The following is a 17507-nucleotide window of genomic DNA, read 5'->3' as shown; positions in this document are numbered from 1 at the left end:
ATTCACTGGTCAGCTCCTCTCTATTGTTCAAGTGCCTTAGGCAATAGTTGCTGTCTTTTACCCAGGGATAGAGTTAGATGAGCACTTTTACTCCCAGATTAATCCCATTACCGAAGTGCACAGTAAAACCAGGAACACAGAATGTTAGATTAACTTCACCTACACAGTAGGACTGCTGGGGCAGTTAGGGCAGTGAGGTTGCTTGTGGATATTTTCTTCAATCACCTACAAGGATGTGAGTGGAAAGTTGCTATTCTGGCTGACACTGGAAGAATGGAAAAAGAAGTATACTAAGAAACCACTTGAGACTGAAAAACCTTTCTGCCTTTGGGCATTGTTTTCGTGGATTTATGATATCCCACTGATGTGTGGGCAGAGGCTATTTTCAAGCTTCTATTCATTTTAAGCTCTGGAAAAACTTAAATACTAAAGGCTGTATTTCTAATAGATTAATGATGTTATATCTAGCTTTATGAATAACCAGAGATGTTATGAGATTCAAAGCACCGCAAGCCAGTGAGTCTGGGACGTGGGATAGAGCCCCGCTTGAATATCACAGCTTAAGGTGGTTATTTATGCTAGCAGGGGAAAATGTATCAGCAAATCAAATCTTGCTTGTGGATGGAGCGCATTTTGTATAGGGTGCGATAATAATGAAAGTCATCTTTCAGAGCAAAGTTGGTATTGAAATGCTGAGGAGCACTGAAAATAGAAGAAATCAAACAGGAACTTTTGAAGCGTGGGAATAAAACGAAATCAAAAGGAGAAAATCAGTTAAAATCTGGAAAGAACAGAGGTTCTGAGGCCTCGTGTCAAATGTTGTGTGGCAGTTGACTCTACAAAAGATGCTTTTTTGATTTGCTTATTAAAGGGACCTACTGAAGAGTCATTGTTCCCTGAGAAATCAGATGTGTTGCATAGTTAAACATCATATTAAAAAGTGAAAGTATCTCTGTAAGATGTAGAGGCAAGAAAGCAATAAAGCCTGAAGAGGTTATTAAAAGCCTCCCAGAGAAATTGTCCGTGTGAGATATATTACAAAACTGAGCAGCAGTTAGCAACAGGAGACACTGAAGCCTGAGTCTCTGTGATGCTGAGCTCCTCGGAGGCCTCTCTGTGTGGATGAAGGCACCTGAAGGCTTTGCTCTGACATTTCTAGGCTGGAAGCATTCTCTCTGCAAAGGGCAGGCGGGTTTACAAACAAGCTTGAAAACTTTCTCCTGACACATTTTTCTCTCCTAATTACAAAGCAAGTACAGTTTATTTTCAAAATGACCGATTCAGCCAGCCATTTAATTCCTTGCTCTCTGTACCCAGCAAAAAAATTCAGTTTGTCTGGAAAAGTAATAATTGGAGAACAACGAGCATGGTTAGCATGCTCCATCATTGGGGTGCAAGCCTCCCTGCTGCAGCTCTGCTCAGCAGTCAGAATAGGTGCTGCAGGAAAAAGCACAGTGCCTGTTGGTCAGCTCATGGCTGCCTCACTTGTGGCCTCTAAGTTTTTGCCTAGGAGAGCTTGTCCAGACTCCTCGAACCTCTTGCCTCTCCGAAGCTGCAGTTAATGCCTTTCTCGCACAGCAAACCTTTAAGGGTTCTTGTAACACCATAGTTTATTGGGTTATATTTGTCATTAATAACTGACTGAGTACTCAAAGGTTGCATCGTGACATTTCTATTCTTTGTTTCGTCCATAAGAACTGTTTCATAAGATAAATTAAACAAGTTAAAAACTTTGAAGAGATGCTTCTCCAATGCCTTAGGATTTCTTCTGAGGCCAGGACTGAGTTTCTTTTCCAGCATCCATCCTTGGTGTGACACCACCCCACATGATTTACAAAGAGCTATATGTCATGTGTCAGCCAAGACATCAGATGACTCCAACGTGCCAGCTGTGAGCTAGCATCACAGGTAAGGCACCAAAGGCCTGGCCTTGGTGCAATTGCTGCCTAATCTTTGTTTCCCAAAAGCGGCTCAGAGGCATCCCCAGAGTCAGTCATGGCTCGAGCCATGTCTCTGTGCCCATGAAGATGGGGCACCCTGTTGCAGAGCATGGGCTGATGTGTGCAATGCCGGTGCAGGGCTGGTGCTGGCCAGGGCAGTAGGGGCTCTTGGCCAGCGGTGGCAGTGTGGCTGTGATCCTGCTCCCAGCCCTGTGCCAGGAGTCTAGTCACTGTGGAGCATGCCTTGAGCATTTAACAAGACTAAAATTAGCTTTTCTGAGCACCCCCTGCTTTGTCAGCCTGATCCTTGCATGCCGCAAGCGCTGCTTCTCTATGCTTTATTACAGGAACTCTGCATGTTCCCATGAAGCTGTTCTGCATTTTGAGAGTGCGATATTGTGTCTCCGAAGGGAGGCAAGGACGTGTCTGCCTTTTAGCTTCAAGCCTCCTGGAAAACAAGGTCAACCTGATTGTTTTTAGAACAGATGGCTTCCTTCCATGTAGTGGCATTTCCCTGGCTAAGTGGAGTCTGGCTATACATAAATATCAAATGCAGCTATATGTAGATTTATGAGAATACTAGAAAATTACAAGGTTAGGAGAATTCAGAGCTGCTGAAAAACATGACCGTATGTATATTTCCAGTCAGCACTTTAAATAACTACTTTTCTTTGTCTCCGATAGGCATCTTTAAACTAAGCTAACCTAGCAGATGACAGGTTATCCCAGTCCCTCCTGGGAGAGGATTTCAGTGGAAGATGGCTGGAAGCAACTGCACGAGAAGAGCTTGATATATTCTGAGCTGTGTCCCCCAGTGGAGGCAGGTTTCTGAGGCAATGTGAGCTCAAACACATCTAATCTGGATACTACAACAAGAGAATGGCTGTGGTGCATGGGTAATGAGACTAGAAAGAATGCAGGTGGATTAATTGGACACAAAGATTAATTTGCTGTTCCTGAGTAGCCGCGTACTGCTGTCAGTTTTGCTTGATACTTTTCAAAGAATTTATAGCCTTGGCTTGTGCTGTGTTTAGTGGCTGTAATAGGAAATGATGGTGCCCCAAATGCACGTCTCTCTGTATTACAACAACACGCTCGCAGAGAAGTAGGGAGTGACCCACATGCCTTATGCAGGAGAGGGTTGTTTCAGATTTGTTTTGTTTGTCAGGATATTTTCATGCTTTTCCACGTCCCATAGAAATAATTCAGGTTGTATTAATCAGTTATTTCAAATAATATTATGCAGGAGAGAGGAAGACTGTTTGACCTTTGGAGGCCCATTCCTTTGCTATTTTCTGTAAGAATGTGGGTTGCATCAGCTGGGACTGTGATTGATGGAAGCTACTTGCCTTTCTGTGTAATGGAGAGAAACAGTAGCCCTGGTACGCTGTGGGGAGCCCTGTCTCTGCAGGGCTGGAGTCCAGAGCCCTTCCCTCCAGCTTTATTTCATTAACTCCTTTCAGAGAATGCAGCAGGAGCATAATCCAATCACTCCGGCGTTAGGAGGAACTGGCGCAGGGTAGGACGCTCCAGCTCAGTAAGGAGAGATGCTGCTCTGTGACTCATTTCCTGCAGCCAGTCACTGAGTCACTGCCCGCATTTATTGCTAAGAACTAAGTGAAAGCTTCTGAATGGATTCCTGGGTTGCTGGTGTTCTATCGAACTTCAGATACAGAAGCAGGCACTTAAAGATATGGGGGGGTGTTGCCTCCTCCAAACCCACGAGCTATGTTGAAATAGGTAGAGATATAGCAGCTAGCTTAACAGTGTGCAGGTTTTCTTTGGCCTGCAGGTCACAGCTAAACAAAAAAGGACAGAAACACAAATACATGTACTTCAGAGGGGTTTAAATACGAGCTAGAGGTGACATTCTGTTCACAGCTTGGACTTGTTAATTGAGTTCACTAGCAATTAGAGAATTTGCTGAAACAATTTGTTCAAGGATTTTTTCTTTCTTTTTTTTTTCAATCCTAGACTCTTTTATCTATAACCTTTATCAGTATTAAAGTCATCTCATTTGAAGAAGTATAGGTTTTTTTGTTTTGGGATGAAAACTGATTGGACTCAATAAACCCCTGCATTCTGATCAAAATGGCTCCTTTGTTTAAAGCCATTCATAAATCCCAGGGAACAAATACCAAAATAAGGTATGACAAGACTAAAGTGAGGCTAGATGCATCATTTATTTTTCAATAACTTTAGGATAGCCAACCTCAAAATATTGTATATTTTCATCCTTTTTCTTGTGAATTTGTAGTCTAATGTCATCATTTTATAGTGATGCAATATGATGTCATATCCCTTCACTCAAGTATAGTATTATGTCAAAAGATTCGCTTAGATCAACCTGCCAGAAGGCAAACATTGTGCACAGACCTACTTTTATGTAGGCATCCTTTCTGCTTAAAGTGGAAGTAATCCTGGTCATGAGAGGTGTTGGCCACGTACCTGGCGGTATTCATCAGCCCACCCATTAGAGCAAAATAGTTTCTTTTGACTTTCTTGAGATCTAGTAAACATTCAGAGTGACCAAAGATCACCACTCCAGAGTAGCGGGCCTGCTCTGTTGGCCAAGTTGATGAAAAAAAATCATAAATAGAATATAGGACCTACTTTGGGTCCGATCATCCCACAATTCTTGCACGGTGAATTCAGCCAGTGCTCCCAGTGGGGTCAGCAGTGACCCACCATTCCTGGGCTGAATCTTGGGCTACTTATGGTCTAGCCTTGCATGGCAGTGCTTGGTGCTATGGCAGAAAGCAGCAGGACTGCCTTGCTCTGTTCTGGATACCTTAGCAGGGAGAAGGATCTGGAGCAGAGCTGGTGGCTTCATGGTCTTGTGCTTCTGGTGCTTGTGTTTGTGCTCCTGCACAGCTGAGATGTGTGGCCATCACAGCAGCCAGGAGCTCGGTCAGTTCATACATCCTCCTCTGTACGAAACACGCAGACCAGAATATTTAATACCCTAAGTAGGCCATTATGTGAGACAGCTAAGAAATTAGGGGAAAGCAAAGGAAAACCTGGCTCCAGAAAATCTGATTAGTAACCTTTTTTTCTTTTTTTGCTGGAAAGTGCTGGCAGCAGAAATATTTTGGTTTTGTTGATTCACAGAGATTAGCTGACACTAAACGACCAAAGCTGAGCGGGGACTGACGTGTGTGTCTGATCTCCATGTGCTCTGTCTGAAACAGTCTTGATTTTTTTCCTGTGTGAGTTTCAGTGTTTTTGCAGAGGCAAGTCCCTGAAACTTCACTTCCCAAGGAACTCCTGAGTGGTTTTTTTGGATTTGCTCATTATAGAGTGCATCCTTCATTCCCAGTTTGGATGCTTATGAAGAACGTATGGTTAGATAATTGGAGAGAACTGAGATTGGTTAACTGATGTGTTACCAGCCCTCAGTAAAACCCATTGTGGCTGATGCACTCTTACTGTAGTTTGGCTTGTCTTTCCTGTGCAGCTGCTTGCAGCTGTCTGTTCCCTCCTTATGGCTGCCCTTCCTGAGGACAAGGGACCAGCTCGGAAGCCTGAAAGTAGCTTCTGAATTTCTGCACTCTTAAATTTGCTTTTAGTGGTTGTATTTGGGACACGTTATTGAAGTAAATTCCTAGTAGGATACTGAATGTTGCTGAATGCTGGGGTTTCTTTCTTTTCTTTGAGCTATGCTTTAATTAGTCCTCTTTTTCATCGTTTAAATCATATTAAGATACAATGAATCAATGTTTATTTTGGAAGAGAAGATTAAATCTATCGAAGCAATTAGAAAACTAGAGGCTTTTCTAAGCTGGTGAGCAGCTGGGTAGGGGGGGTGCGGTGGAGAGAAGGGTGTTGCTGTTGCTGCAGACAAGTTTTTAGAAAACTCTCTGGGTAGGATGCAGAGAGGTTGTATCATTGCCACAGCTCTCCCCGACAAAACATGCCATAGAAGCAGAATCCCGTTGCTTAGCGACTTACAGGAGATGATTAACCCTTTGCAGCACGGACAGTATTTGCTGAGAAGCCCCCTTGAGGCGTTGTTGTGGGCAGTAACTGAATATGAAGAAGCTACTTTACTATCTTTTGCTCCCACCTGTGTTGATTCATTCGTCATTAATATTAAATGAAGAACAGTTTTAATGTTGCCACTACTTACTGAAGGAGATGACTTAATAAAACGTCATTCTCCTATAGGATGATGTGCAATTATCGCAAAGGTGGGATCATACAGTGACAGTAAAGATGGAGTCAAAAGTGACTAAAAATAATCTGAGGTTATGCTATTTAACAGTACTGCCAGTATTTTCTCATATGACCTCAAGCATTTCTAGAATTTCTGCTTGGCTTAAAGACTGACTCTGTCTTGATATTGCCCATGCACAGGGAGCCTTAAAGCAGAGAGTGGTAGCAACAGTATGTAGGGAAGTGCCTCACCTCTCATCTCCTTCCGGTACAACAGGGAAATTCTGAAGACCATTTCAGGCTAAAAACTCCTTTTAACTGAAAAATGGTACTAATCTCTGAGGTTGATGGGCTGCAAAAGTTCTATTTCCTTCTTTGAAGAGGGCCTAGAATTCAGTAAGAGTGGGTAAGCAGGAATGTGTGGGTGTGGTTGTGCGCTGCGGTGCAGAAGTTTTCTATGCGTTGTCACTAAGATGTTCCAGCACTTGAGTCAATAACTCCTTCAGATATGATCACTTGGGACAGTATTCATCTCATCCAGCTTGAGCTGTCTTAGAAATGAAGCGTGGAGTGTAGACATCTACAGGCAGAGCGAAGGGAGCAGTTACACTGGGTAATTCATTACGTCTCTTTTAAGCACATCCTGGGGTGGGGTGGGCTGGGCTGCCCTGGTTTGCCCCTTTGGAAAGCAATGTAGAAAGACCAGTTTGTGCTGTGGCCTATGGGGAGTGCTGGGTGAGAGGAACACAAGCCTGTGATTTTAGCAGCATCTTGTGAGGCATTATTTCCGCAAGGATGATTTTCTACTGTTCAGTATGCTGCTTAATAACAGTGAAAGTGAAACAGGGTTTTCAACAGCAGCTGTGGAAAAACACTCATCTGGGAACAAAGGTTAAGGCACAGACAGAGGATTTTAAATTGCAAAGGCCTCCCTTTGTGAAATTAGCTAGTAATAAAGTCAAGAATTGCCCTGAAGCAAGAAACGCTCTGAGTTTCACCTCTCCCCCTTGTAATTTTGCAGCCGCAGCAATTAATTTCTGTAACTACTGGCCCCAGTTCTGGTAGCTGCAGAGTAGATTGGGGCTGTTGGCTGCTGAGAACATTTGCTGCATACACATTACACATATACGTGATTGATGGACTTTGTGCATCATCATCCCCAGCACCTTTGTGTATTTGCTGCCATTAATGGAGAAAATTATCTTAGCTAGAAACAATTTGTATTTGATAGCATGAAGATTGCGTGCTCCTCTTGTTTGCTGAAGGGTTAACTGTGACCCTAACAGAGATGTAGAATCAATCCAGACGACAAATTGCTGTGAACACAGCCTTTCCTGTTGCATATCTGAATGCCATCCCTGTGTTTGTCTGTCTTCGGTCAGTATGATTTTGGATGGTCCTAGGAGGGCAAACACAGGAACTGATGGAGAGCTTGTTATCTTGTTTCACAAATGTGTTCACCTGATGCATTTAAGGCTTTCAGCTCCAGAAGGCAGCCAGTGTGACAAACAAGCCGAGTGCAGGCCACTTGCTGTTTTGCACTGCATCTTTTCTTATGAATCTCTGTGCCACTGCAAGATCTCTAGCGAGATTAACACTGTAACAGAGGCACAAACGAATGCAGATAGTTCTGAGTTGTTAGCCAGATTGTTTGCTGCTGTTTTGAACATACTCTCTTAACTCACCAGCAGCAAAAGGAAACTTCTACCTCTGTTGTCTGAGCTGTTTTCCTTTAGCTACTGCGGATAGGGAGACATAGCTTGCAAATTGGGATGTTGTGGCATTTCACTAGAATGGATGGATTCAGCCTGTCTGAAATGCAATTTCTCTTGGAGCCTATCAGGAGAAAATACCCATTTATCTTCCCTTTGTGCTAGTTGCTCTGTCACACAGAGGGACAGAATGCATTATTAGCCCAGCCCTGTACCACTCCTTGCATAAGTCAGTCATGTGAGTTGCAGTGCTTTGGTTATGAGCTGGTAATCCTAGGCTCATGCATGAAGCTTTGTTTTAGGGCAGAGAAGAGCCAGGGGGAGTGTGAAATAAATGCTTATGTGCAAAAAGGCCAACAGCCTGTTTGTTTTGGAGGAGAGACAAGAGTTAAAATATGATTCCTGGGGATTAGGAGGGGAAGGGACGCAGTGCCCCGCGCCCTCTGGTGAGAGAACAGCACCCGCAGCCCCACTCCTCTCTCTCCCTCTCTCCCCAGTCACTGAGACTGAAAATGGGATCACCAACTGGTGGCTGTGCTGGGAGGTAGGAGGCATTCAGACCCTGTGCTTGTACTTGGCTAGGATCTCAAGTTGTGTTTTCTTATGTGTGTTTGTATGGGTGGGTTTTCACGGGTTTTCATAGAGTTGAGGTCCCGGGACTTAAGTTTTCAAGGGAAGCAAACTCAAGAGGGCATTTTTGTGGTCAGTTGAACTGTCAGAAAGTAATATGAGCAGTTGAGACTTGTTGCTACTGGGGAAATACTTGGGATGTTTTGTACCTGCCTGACTCAGATTTAGTAAGCAGCTGAAGGCTTCCTGATTTTTGTGGTTATCCTCTCTGCAGGAGAATGTGAACTTCTGCAAGGTTGCAACATACTTTGTTCTAAAACACAGCGTAAGTGATGCATCCTGGGAGCTATATGGGTCTCAAGGTGCTCTGAAGGCTGAGATGCTGTGTGCCAGAGGAGGCTTGGAGCAGCCTTGGTGCCTCAGGCTTGGAGTCTATGAAGCTGGAGCCATTTGTCATGTGCTGGCCTCTCCCCTCCTGCATGGGAGGAGAGGTATAGGGCAGAGAAAGCTGAAGTGCCCTGACAGGACCTGCCCTACCTCCATAGGGCCCAGGCCAGTTGGGTCTGAGTCAGCTCTGTGCTGGCCCTGCACCAGATCTGCTTGTTGGCAAACATGTCTGCACCTGCCAACAGGATCGAGTTCACTAATTCCCAATTTAGGGGTAAAAGTGCAGATATCCTTCAGGTCCAGGGGTGCTTCAGCCATCTGAATTATGAATAAATACCGAACGCATTAAATTCTAGTCACAAGAAAGGGGAAATAATAGTCAACTAATCAAGAAATTATTGATTGATTTTTTTTTAATTGTTCTTGGTTAATTTGTAGCTATCTCTTGCCATGCTTGAATACACTTGCAAACACAAAATATGAGACAGGCAATAAGGAGTGACTGAACTCATTTTCACATTCTTTAATTGCAGCAGAAAGTAGTCTGTCGACCATATCTGATGTGGATGGTCTGCATGCCCAAGTGTTGATCAGGAGGGATGGATATGCGATTCCAGGTGAAGCTGTTGCTTTCAATGCTGTCAACAGTGAGCCCTGGGGAGCTTGCCCTTTCAGTCAGATGACAGCTGTTGACAGATTTCTTAATATTTGTTACAGTGTTGATGCCTTTAACTGTATGGCACATCAGGAGAAAACGATTCACTGTTCTGATTCAGCTGTACCTGGCCTTTTTGTTCTCACCATTTTAGCTTAATGGGGTAGCTTTTAAATGTAAAGCCTGTGACATGAGATTATTTAATTAAAATATAAACAGCTGTATTTTGAATTCATCATGCTTCAGAGCTAGAATGAACCTTAATGCCATGATGCTACAGAACACAGCAATTTTTGCAAGCAACTTCAGTACAAAGTCACAGAAAGCTTAACTGTCCTCAGGCACAGCACAGGGGGCTATTCTGCCACATTTCTCAATTTTTTATGCTTTATTTTGTGCAGTTTTCTACCCTTTATGTTGTTTTCCCTCCTACCCGCTCAGAACCTAATGAAAATGTTATGCTATTTTTTGATAGTAAAGAAGCCTCCTAGTCTTAAATGCTTAACCCTGTGATGGGAGTAGAAACTTCACTCTTCGGCAGAGAAGGAAACCAGGCACTGGGAGGCCTACTGAAGAAGTCCCTCACAGAAATCCGCAGCAGACTGAGGAAGACATGTTTGTGGTTGCCCTGCTAACGCGCCTCGCAGCCTTGCTCTCAGATTTGCTATTTGAACTTGCACGTAAGTTATCCCTCATGCTGGAAGCATGGCTGTTACTAGGAATGTGCCCCATGTCCAACCAAAAGACAACAAATTCTAGAAAGAGAAAACCCATGACTTTGGATGAATATGCACTTGTGGTGGAGTGATGTCTTTTCCACCCAGTTACAGATACCTCTGGGTGCCCGTGCAGACTGCAGCCAGCATGGTGACTTGACAAACTGCTTCTCTGCTCTCCCAGCAGCACAAAGCAGAGCAGAGCCTGGAGTCCTATCTTAATTTCACTTAAGAAATAGCAAATGGTCGCTGTGTCTGTAAATCTCCATCAACCTTTTTATTTTCAGTCACTGGATAAACGTGTTGGTGTATTTTGTTTTATAGAGGAGAACCTACTTCCTGTCTAGGGTCTTCTTGCAGGCTGTCAAGTTCTAGCAGAGATCAAAGAAAGGCAACTCTTTGGCAGCTCAGTTTCTTTCTGCTGGCGTAGAGATTACATTGAAGGGGTAGTCAGGTAGTCATAGATGTTAAAGACTGTTGGCCCCTGCGCTGCTTAGTTTCTTCAAAGTCTCCGTGTGAGGCCCTTGGCTAGAAGATGAGTGAGTGCTGATTGAGAACAACCCAGCTTTTTGTCTTAACACATTAAAAAGCATATGCTGTTTCTTCACCTAGGTATTTCAAGGTCCCTATAGACTTCGATGGTATTGAAGTACAGAGGCTGGAGACAGTGTTTTGCAACCATTACTCAGAGAATTAGGTAACTTTTTATGGACACTGAAGCCAGCTCCATTAACAAGGCTTACCTATCTGTTTCTGACAAATTCCTGGTGATGGTAGTAGAGGCAGTAGTTGATAGTTATGATTCTGTCTAAAAACTAATTCTTATTGTATCAAGAGGTACACTGTGGGATGATGTTATAGTATTTCCTAGAACACAATTCCAAGAAAGTACATATGTAACAAATGCTAAATAATGATGAGGGGATTCTATCAGCCAATTAAATATATAATTGTCATTGAGAAAGATCAGAGTCCCAAGGATTCCCAAGGAATTCATGACTGAATTTGATAGTAGACAAAGATGGCCACTGAAAGTAAAAGTCTGCCAGATACAGATATTCAATGCTCTTACTGTGATCTGGATCACCTAACTCAGTCTGATGAACGTTACCGGTATTTTTGAAGTGCTTTTTGACCCACATGTGATCTGATCATCCATTTTCAGAAGCATGTGATAGCAAAGTGTGCATCTTAAGATGTTGCAGAGGGCTTTATGTCCCGGGGTCGTGGCTATAGCTCACAGCCTGGAGCACAGATAATACCCAGTAATGAGGCAGTGCAATGTCAGATACAGTGGGGTGGGTTATTTGTAGCAAACAACTGATTCAGTTTCTTTCCTTCAGTCCCTGAATGATATACTATGAGGTTTTGACTGCCAGAGATCTGCGTGTGTGAAATGACAATTATTGTTTTATGTAAATGGGTTTCATGCTCTGGATTGCCTATAAGCAATTCAGGGAAATTATTTCTCATTATTTGCCATTTCAGCTGAGTGACAGGCCTTGCAAGCCACGGAGCATTGAGTCTGATTCCTGAATGAATAGCTTCCAGACTCACATGGAGCACACAAGATGGTCTTTTAGTAGGGCTCTGTAGGCATGTTCTCCACACAAGCCCTGATGAAAACGTGTTTCTCCTGCTTACCACTTCTGCACTGTGTTCTTGTTGGTGTTTGTTTATCACTTGCAAGGAATGGGAGTGTTGCCTAGTCTGTGGGCAGACAGTTGTTTGTCTGCAGACAGAGCATTGTGAGTCTTCTTGGCAGCATGCCCCTGCCTGTAGGTGTGGGACCCACCGGTACCGAACCGGGCCGTGGATGCTGCGCTGTCCGTGGTGCTGCTGCGCCGGGGGAGCGACCAGCGTTGTTCGGAGGGTGCTGCTTCAGAGAGGGGTGTGCAAGAGGGTAATTTGTTTGTGGCAGTTGTAGCTCTAAATAGGAAATGATTAATATTTCATGATTATTTTTCTGTAAGGCGTGATTCTTTGGAGAATGCATCAGTCTGGCTTGCTTAGAGAATTATTAGAGAATGATCCTGCCTTACTTAGCTTCAAATCAAAATGTAGTCAGGCAGTGCATGCAAATATCCTTATATTAAATGAGAACTCTCTGGCTGACTAATGCTCTGCTGCCAATACGTCAGTATAAGAGCGAGAGCTTAACTTTAAAAATTTCTGTTTCAATCTCCAGTCTTACAAGTTATCTGTCTTTTTTTTCTTTCCATTTGTGGTGTGGACCTTTTGATCTAGGTTTTACAAAAGGAATAACGGAAAATTCTTCTGTGAGATCATGAATGTTAACCAATCACATATATTGCAGCATCTTTGATTCTGATGGAAGTTGTTCTCTTTTTTCTTATTTATTTTTTACTTTTCTTGAGTCATGAGTAAGCCTCCTTAAAATACGAGGGCTGTTCGGAAAGCAATACCTCTTATTTTAATGTCAGCCTATGACATTGGAAGCAGATGGTGGTGGTATGGCAGTAGCGGCTGAACCTTTCTGCCAGTATTCCATTACATTTTGTTGCTGTGTGACAGATGGCAGCAGAGGGGCAGTTTGACAAAATGGCGTCTGACATGGAAGTGCATATGAGGCAAGGGGTTTCGTTGAGGCAGTGGGTGGTACGTTTCAGCAGTGGTGAAAGCAGATCACCTCCACTGGTACAAATTTTGATGGGCATGAGATGCAGGTGAACATGCTGAAATAATGCTGGTGATTATGTTGAAAAAAAAAAGTAGATGGGAATTTTCTCTATCAAATAGTGTTATTGTGCTCTTTGTATCCATTGTAGTTTCCACGGAAATGAATAGGTGGAATTACTTACAGTGTGACCTATGTATTTCAGGATAGTTTTTAAGAAAGACTTATGCCATATTGTAGCAGGAAGCTGTTATATGCCATCAATCAGCATGGAAGCAAAAGTGGGACAGATTCCTACTTAGGTGTATAGGTTCTATTCATTAATCTGAATTGAATTAAGTCAGACCAGAGTAAATGACACAAAAGACGTGTGTTCCCTCAGACTACTGTAATGGCTTAATCCTTGTGCAAACAGCAATACTGGAATATAAATAATTCACAGCAGATTCTTCTGGTTCTAATCAGTGTTTCATTTTCTTGGACACAGTAGAGAAAATGACAAAAACATGATACAGGAGAATTAAGGTTGCAGAGAGATTAGGTGTTAGGAAGTGTCATCATTAAGGTGGTCTGTGAAATTTGGATTTTACTACCCCCACCCCACATCCATGCATGCATTATGCTTGTTCTTAATTACATTCACATCTACCAATTCCATTTATATGATGAAGTGGATATACATAAGGAAGTAAGCGAAACGACAACTTCTGGTTCTTTCTAGGATGCTATTTTATAGTTAGAATTTGTTTGACAAAACTGTCTCAGGTTTTTAAGAGCTGTCTATAGTTTCTAAGGCAGAAAGGTGTGTGTGGGAATGCAAGACAGTTCTACGCTCATCCAACACTTGTAAATGAGTTTTGGAGATAAATTCTTGAAATTCCTTGAGAGCTCACTGAGACATCCCAGAAATTTCATCTTAATTATCAAAGGATTCAAAATCTTAATAATAGTAATAATAATAATACTTTTCTATCTAAAAAAAAACCCAAGCACCTAATAAAATAATCCCTTTGAGGTATATGTATTTTTCTGTAGGTGCAAGTAAACATTGTTATCTGATTATCTGTCTTTTTTAGGCTAGTGCAGCTGACATGTCAAGCATTATTAAAATTCATATCGCTTTATGAATTTAAGACTTACATCAGCACAATGCAAAGTATAAATCAAAAGCTACTCTGTAGATCGAAGTAGATTTCAGATAATAAGCAATATTACCATGGGAAGATACCACACTTATCAGTGAATTGTAGGTACCAGCAGAGATGTTGCTTTCAATGATCCACGTGGCAATCAAATTTGCATGTTTGTTTTATGACTTGAGTGCCTGAAAGATATTATCTGTTGGTGTTTTTTGTTTTTGTTGAGATTCTTTCTCTTAAAGTGTCAGTTTTGTCAAGAGCAGTGATTGAGCTGTTTTAATAATTACAAGAGTGAGGTTTTGTTTTGTTTTGTTTGGTGTCGCTGGCACAGAAAAGCCTCAGCAGTTCTTTTTTGTTTCCAAGTTGATGCTGTCTCGATGCTGCCGACTGTCAGTACAGTCTCTGAACCATGGCTGTCAAAAGTAACAACATAAAACTAGAATTAAGAATATTCAATGGTATTTTAAAGTCTTAGCTAAAGGCTGCCATTCATCAAACCCTGACTTCTCAGAACACGTAAGCATGTTTTTATTTTTATTAAGGCCAATGAGTTCAGTCTTTATGCATCCAAAGCATGTACTGCCAATTCTTCTGTTTTAGCACTTTTTAAAAGCAAATAAATGGCTATAATTTGGCTGTTCACTTCATAGATAAAAATCAGGGAAAACTGCAGTTGTGCATGGATTTAATCCTAGGAGCATTCTTCTGCATTTCTGGTTCGTTACAGGTTAATTATGCTGGGATTCGCTCTGTTATGCTTCTCACATCAACTTAATTTTCCTAAGACTTCTCTTATATTGTAAGCCTCATTTCATACATTTAATATCACTGTTCATCAGCTTAATTACCCCTTGGTCTCACCCCTTTGGCACAGGTCCTGAAAGTGAGACTCAAGATTCCTTCCTCAGCCCCTGGACCATCTGCTTTTTCCAGTTCAGATATGCTAGATGTAGTCTCCAGAGGAGCATACGTCTTCTCAGCTGCACTGGCTGGTGTACTGCAGCTGCATCCAGGAGAACCAAGCCCTTTCTTTCTCTTCCCGGTGTCTACCACGTCTCCTCAGGTTGCAGTTCTTCCTTCACATTTCTTCTGTGCAACAGATGACAAAAACCTCCCTGCATGGTCAGTAATCCATTTAGTTCATCAGGCGAGATCTCCAGTGCCAGATGGTATCTGGCCTTTCGATTCAGCTCTGAGATGCACTAGTGGAAAACCACAGGCAGCCAAAAAGCTCCCTGTTGACTACATATCTACGCAGGAGCACACGCAAACCACGCTCTAGGTAACCCCGACAGTAATTCATTGCAGTGCTTTGTGACCTGATTTTAAATAGTTGCAACAAATTGTTTTTGCCTTGAATTACTAATAATTTATTTTGGGCAAACCAAGCCACTTTTATGGGATCCAGCATCATGCTAAGTGTGGTAGGTACAGATGACAGGATGCAGGATGCCTGTGCTTTTCTGGAAGGTGGCTGCTAAATCCCTGGGGAATGCAGCTCATGTTTGTGAGCTGCTCCTGGCTCTGGACTTCTCTGTGTGTGCAGACCTGCTCTGGGCACTGGCGGCAGCATAGGGTTGCAAGACTGCTGCAAAATGCTGACCCAGACCTTCCCCTCAAGAGATCATCACTGAAAACTGGGTTGGTTTTAGGAAGGGACACACTAGGCCATTTCCTAGGATGGTGAAATAGAAGAGGTAGAAAAATTACAGCAGTATGTGTAGAAAGGGAGAGGGCCTGGCTCCCATGAGCAGCTCTGGCTCTGTCCCTGCATGGTGTCCCTACATCTGGGAAACCTGCTTGGTCTTGAAGCTGCAGGATGTGGAATAAGGATAGCACTGGGGAAGCTACTGGCAGCATCATATAATTCAATGTCACTACCATCAGGCAAAGGCAAAATAATATTACCTGAGTTCTTATGCTCACTGATGGCTGTGGCAGCAAAAGTCAGTTTTCCCTACTCAGTTCAAATGCCCTGTGTAAATGTGAAGGCTTTTTCAGAGTGAAAGACTCTCAGCCAGGGCTCTTTCAGATGGAAGCCAATAAATCCTGCTGGAGAAGTGCATTTCCTGCAGCCAGAGCCTTGTTGGCAGATTCTGACTGGCCAAACATGAGTATACAGCATCTGTAAAGTTTATGCTTCATTTTTAAGTGTATCCAGGAGAAAATTTCTGGAGTAAGGATGCTGCAGATTTAGGGTGCGGTTGTGCAGATTTGGTGTTGTCTGTTTCATTTCACTCTTGAATCCTTTTGAACCTGCGTTGCTATCCCAGCATCAAAGCAGCTGTTTTCATGATGAGCTTTCTGTCATCTGGACACAAATGGTTCGTTTTGAGTACAATTCATTCAATTGGAAAAATTGCTTAGGTTTAATATTTTATAGAAGAAGCTGTGCTAATTTCTGCTAATACAGAGACTACGCTGTCCCTCTTCCCTTCTATATGTTCCATTTTTAAATGCTACTCCTCCATTATGAGGCAAGAAAATTTGCCTTTGATCATAGAGTCTTATTTTGGTCTCGATCTGGGAGTTCCCAGCTATGCCTGTAGCCATAAGTTGTCTGCACTCATAGTTAGATGAGATGGTGGATGGGTTGCTTTCTCACTGGGCATTTGTCTCTCCCTGAATTCATTTATTGTTGTAGACTTTTTCTCCCTGAATTATAGGAGGCATTGATGCTGGGGGAGCGTTGCAGTCCCACTGCCATTCTTCAAGGCCCTACAAGGAAAACCTGCTCCATGCTTCGCCCTTCTTGGGATTCTCCGTGCCCCTGACAAGCACAGAAAGGTAAGGATGGGTCATTTGCCCAGCACGGAGCTCTTCTAGTCCAGTGCTGGTCTCCCAGCCTAGGAGCAGGCAGTGACATGGGGCTTGGCAGAAGAGCAAGGCAGCAGCCTGGGACTGGGAGGGCACTTAGCAGCCATGTGTGGCACACAGACAGGATTTCCCTAGGGGAAAATTGCAGCATTTTCTCCTAATTATATGGATTTACTTGCCAGTCAAGTCTCTGATAGCTGAGAGAAATGCAAGACTGCTATCTAAAACAGCACAGAGGTCCAAGGCAAATGTTCTTCCCAGCCTGCAGAAGTGTTACGAGCTGTCATTTAGCTCTCAGCCCGCTTGGAGAACTGATGGCAATGCTTGTGTTTTGATGTCTGCTGGGGAAGAGCATCCTGCCTAGCACTTATCCCTAGCCCAAGAGAGCATTTCAGGACCGAGTGATAGCAAAAAGCGCTTACTGAATGTTCACAGTGCTTAACTGGGGGGGAGGAGTCCTGGAAAAAATATTTCTGGTTTATCACTGGGGATGAATGCTGTATTTTCCTGATGATTATTACTAAGGATAGTCATTTCTGAGGCGTTATGGGGTGCTTTGCGCCCAGGTTTCCAGCTGTACCCACCCCTGGGGTCCCATCCCACACTGGGAGCAGCAGCTTGCCCATGTGCACTTTTGCGACATGCCTGTGGTGAGTTGTCTGCTCCTCTCTGCTGCTCAGAATGCGCTTCCTGCACACCTGGCAACAGCATTAAACCCTCCCGGACCAGGGCATGTCTGTGAGGTGACAAATTGGCTGTGCTGACATTCTGCCTGCGA

This window comes from Gallus gallus, chromosome 9 (assembly GCF_016699485.2).
Source record: "Gallus gallus isolate bGalGal1 chromosome 9, bGalGal1.mat.broiler.GRCg7b, whole genome shotgun sequence".
Lineage (NCBI taxonomy): Eukaryota > Metazoa > Chordata > Aves > Galliformes > Phasianidae > Gallus > Gallus gallus.
This window is presented reverse-complemented; position numbering follows the sequence as displayed.